This window comes from Triticum aestivum, chromosome 4A (genome assembly GCF_018294505.1).
Source record: "Triticum aestivum cultivar Chinese Spring chromosome 4A, IWGSC CS RefSeq v2.1, whole genome shotgun sequence".
Lineage (NCBI taxonomy): Eukaryota > Viridiplantae > Streptophyta > Magnoliopsida > Poales > Poaceae > Triticum > Triticum aestivum.
The window spans coordinates 455564793-455569523 of NC_057803.1; the positions used below are offsets into that span (position 1 = coordinate 455564793).

A 4731-nucleotide genomic window follows, 5' to 3' on the forward strand; every position below is an offset into this window, starting at 1 on the left:
TTCCCGGCGCCGCCCCGGCCTCTCCCCGCTGCTCCGGCCGCCTCCACCGGCTCCGGCGAGCCGTCTCCGGCGAACTCGCGCGGGTGCTACAGTGCTGCTACAGTAGCCGGATCTAGATCTAGGTTGACCCTCTCTCCCTCGAAACCCTAACTCCTAGATTTTTATGCATTCTTTGACTGTTCGTATCTCCGTAACCGTAGCTCCGTTTTGGGCATATGATATATCAAAATCTTCGCCTCGACATGTACATCATTTCATTCCATTGCATCATTTGCATTTGAGGTCATCTTGATGCCCAAAATGCTGTTATAAGGAGGCTTCGTGAGTTAAATTGCAGATCCGTTAGTTCATCATGCACTTTTGTCATTTTGCCATGTTTAATTCGTGCATGATATGCCTGTGCCCCTTTGGGATGAATTGTTAAGTATTTTGTCTTCTTTCCAGAGGTGCCACCCATGCATTTTTAGGATGTGTGTGTTGTCCTCTGCAAGCTTGCGAAGAGAGGTACGTGAGATTGCAGATTTCAGGGACTTAGTGATTTCACTAAGTCTGGGATATTTTAGTTCGTGATGCTATATGTCCAGCTTGTTTCCTAGTGATCCGTGCCTTTTTTGAGGATGATCAGCAAGGGAGTTTTGATAATTATGTTATGCTCTATCCATCCATGTCTTTGTTTGCATATGTGGAGTGCTCTAGGTTGACTCAATCGAGCTCAACTTTTGCTTCGTTGTTAATCCGGGCAGATCGTCAACTTGTTTGCGATTTTGCCGATGCTACCGTTAGTGTTCCATGCATGCTATGCCTTCGTTCTTGCCATGTGTAGCTAGCACTTTGTGCCTTCTTGCTGGTTATATGCTTTCCTTGCCATGACTTGCACCGTAGTGAGTGCATCGAGCTCGTTTACATGCCTTCGCGAGTTATATTTCAGCGTGTCTCAGTTTTCACTAAGTCTGAAAACTGATTGTGTTCGAGCTATGTTCGTGAGCTCGGTAGAGTATTTTGTGAACCCTTTTGGCCCCAGGTCACTTTGGGTGTTTTTTTAAGCTTGTTGAGTAGCTCCATGCCATGTTCTTACTTGTCATGTTCAGGTTTTCTATCATGTTGTTTTGCTGCTCCGAAGAGAGCATCGTGATCTGAAATTTCAGACTAGTGTTAATTTCACTAAGTCTGAAATCTGTTTTGCATTTGCGTTTTAGCCATGCTTGTTTGAACCTCTTAATGGATGAATTTGCCTATGGCTCAGTGCTAGTGTTTTGTCAACCATCTTGTGTACATCACTGCCATGTATTTTGTTTTCATGTTTGGTGGCTGTAGCATGTTCATTTCGTTGCATTTAGATGCCTACTTGCTGTAAATCGCATACCGGTGTCATATCTTAAAACGCTTGCCATTTCCAAACCGTAGCTCCGATTCCAATGATCTTTATATCGTTTTCAAGCGATTTCATCCCATCTATCCAGTGGCACACTTGATTTTCCAAGTTGATGCCAGGTTCATGCATTTCCTGTCATATCTTGCATTTTGCATCCCGCATCGCATCCCGCATAGCATATCGTCATTTCATCATATTGCTTGGTCTTGCCGTGGTTGATTGTATCCTTGTTGCTTGTTTGTCTTGTTGGGTAGAGCCGGGAGACGAGTTCGCTACCGAGGAGCCCGTTGAGTTTGCTTGTGAGGATCCAGTCAACTCTGACAACTGTGCAGACAAGATGATCATACCCTCGAAATCACTACTATCTTTGCTATGCTAGTTTGCTCGCTCTTTTGCTTTGCCACTGCTACGATGCCTACCTTTTGCTTGTCAGCCTCCCAATTGCCATGTTGAACCCCTAACCCACCATTGTCCTAGCAAACCGTTGATTGGCTATGTTACTGCTTTGCTCAGCCCTTCTTATAGCGTTGTTAGTTGCAGGTGAAGATTGGAGCCGTTCCTTGTTGGAACTTTTATTTACTTGGTGGGATATCACAATATACCTTACTTAATTAATGCATCTATATACTTGGTAAAGGGTGGAAGGCTCGGCCTTATGCCTGGTGTTTTGTTCCACTCTTACCGCCCTAGTTTCCGTCATATCGGTGTTATGTTCCCGGATTTTGCGTTCCTTACACGGTTGGGCTATTATGGGAACCCCTTGACAGTTCGTCTTAAGTAAAGCTCTTCCAGCAATGCCCAACATTGGTTTTACCATTTGCCACCTAGCCTTTTCTTTCCCTTGGGTTCTGCAGACTCAAGGGTCATCATTATTTTACCCCCCCCCCCGGGCCAGTGCTCCTCTGAGTGTTGGTCCACCTGTCAGCTACCGGTGGCTACCAGGGGCAACTCTGGGCTGGCCTACCCGTACCTAAGACAATCTGAGTGTGCCCTGAGAAAGAGATATGTGCAGCTCCTATCGGGATTTGTCGGCACATTCGGGCGGTGTTGCTGGTTTAGTTTTACCCTGTCGAAATGTCTTGTTGTACCGGGATACCGAGCCTGATCGGAATGTCTCGGGTGGAGGTCTATTCCTTCGTTGACCGTGAGAGCTTGTCATGGGCTAAGTTGGGACTCCCCTGCAGGGATTGATCTTTCGAAAGCCGTGCCCGCGGTTATGGGCAGATGGGAATTTGTTAATGTCCGGTTGTAGATTACTTGAACTAAACTTAATTAAAATGAATCAACCGTGTGTGTTACCGTGATGGCCCCTTCTCGGCGGAGTCCGGGAAGTGGACACGGTGTTGGAGTTATGCTTGCGCAGGATGTTCCTTTAGCTTCTCGCTCGTGCCTCGCCTTCTCTTCTCGCTCTCTTTTGCGTATAAGTTAGCCACCACATATGCTAGTCGCTTGCTGCAGCTCCACATATTTTTGCCTTATCCATTCCTATGAGCTTAAATAGTCTTGATCGCGTGGGTGTGAGATTGCTGAGTCCCTGTGGCTCACAGATACTACAACTCCAGATGCAGGTCCAGGTGTTTCTACTCCAGTTGACGATTACGAGCTCAAGTGGGAGTTCGACGAGGACTCTCAGCGATACTACGTGTCTTTTCCGGATGATCAGTAGTGGTGCCTAGTTGGGGTTATCGATTCAGGACCTTGTCGCATGTTGGGTTTTTTTTCTATTTTTGGCGCCGTAGTCGGGCCTTGAGTGTTTGTTTGATGGATGTTATTTATGCACTCTGATGTGACGTGGCGAGTGTAAGCCAACTATGCTATCTCCCCCTTTTATTATGTATTACATGGGATGTTGTAATGATTGCCTGACTTGCGACATTGCTTTCAATGCGGTTATGTCTCTAAGTCGTGCCTCGACACGTGGGAGCTATAGCCGCATCGAGGGCGTTACACTACAATACATGGAACATTTTGCATTCTCACAATGTATTCACGTAATTTTGAGAGCATCTTTTCTGAGTGATTTCGAGATTGCTCACCATGCCATCATGACGTAAACTTTAGAACATGTTTGACTTATGAAGGTAATGGAAAAAATATACGAAAACACTAATCATATATTCCATTCAATGAAAAGAACAAAGACGACAATAAAGAGTAGTACATACAATTCCCCATACTGGATCTGAAGGCTAAACCATGAGGCTAACTTATTCAAAATTATTAGAACTGCATGTGAGATTAACCAGAAGCTTGAATGCACGTCTTCTGCTGAGAATTATTAAATTTTGCTAGCAAACATATACATTGAATTATATTTTAATCATTTCAGGGAAGGCTCCCAGGAATTAAAACCCAGCGGAGAACTTGGACTTGAGAAGTTCCACAACCCCGGCCTCCACCCGGAGCGCCCTGGTGAGCACCGGCGTTGGGATGGGCGGGTTGGAGCCGAAAAGCGTGAGCGGCACAAAGACGATGCTGGGGTTTTGGCTGTTGAAGGAGACGACCATGGTAGCCTCGGTCTTACCGACGTTGAACTGGAAGTGCATGAGGCCGCACGGGATGAGGAACGTCTCCCCAGCGCGCACCACCCTGAAGTAGAGCTTGTTCCCCGAGTCAAGGCTGCCAAGGATTCCAACGAGGAGCTCACCTTTCATCACGATGCCGATCTCGGTGGCACGGGGGTGGATGTGCGGCGGGTTGGTGCCCCCCGGCGCGAAGTCCACACGGTTCATCGACACGCCCAGCGTGTTGGTACCGGGCCACTCAGCCACGTCAAGCTCCGCCAGGCCGAGCCGTTCGGGGTGGACGTGTTGCCGGCCTTGGCCAGCTTGGACGAGAAGAGGAAGTCGTCGCCGGCCTCCGACATGGGCTTGCATGGGTGCCCGTTCACCGAGACCGCCTTGCCGTCCAGGTCAGCGACACAAAAGTCCTGGAGAGGGTCAGAGTCAGGTGGCTAGAGCCGGACCAAGGAGCAACATGGCGAACAGGCCAGCTATGGTTTTTGCGTACTCCATTGCTTGCTAGGCAACAAATGCAACGAGCTTAGCTAGGGCTGATGAGCTAGAGTTTGCTGATCGAGAGTGTCTAAGGCACTGGTGATTGCTGCTAAGCTGTGATGGATGAGTGGGTAGTGAGGCATATGCTGTCCTTTATATAGGGCATCACGGACGCAGGCATGGATCTAATTAAGTTATGCATGTCGTCATTGCATGCATATGCAAATGGACACACGAGGCAAGGCAGAGAGTTTATTAAACATATAGCGTATTACTTGCGTCGGGATGAGCTAGCTTGTGATGAAAATGGAGATGGGAGCAAGGTCAGAGTCAAGGCCACTGCCGGCTGCTAAGGAAATGGGA

At 47.7% G+C, this 4731-nt stretch overlaps 1 pseudogene; it reads right to left on the reverse strand.

Moving 5' to 3' along the window:
• Positions 1-3466: 3466 nt before the first annotated feature.
• Positions 3467-4479, reverse strand: LOC123082074 (oxalate oxidase 2-like; annotated as a pseudogene).
• Between the last annotated feature and the right edge of the window lie 252 nt (positions 4480-4731).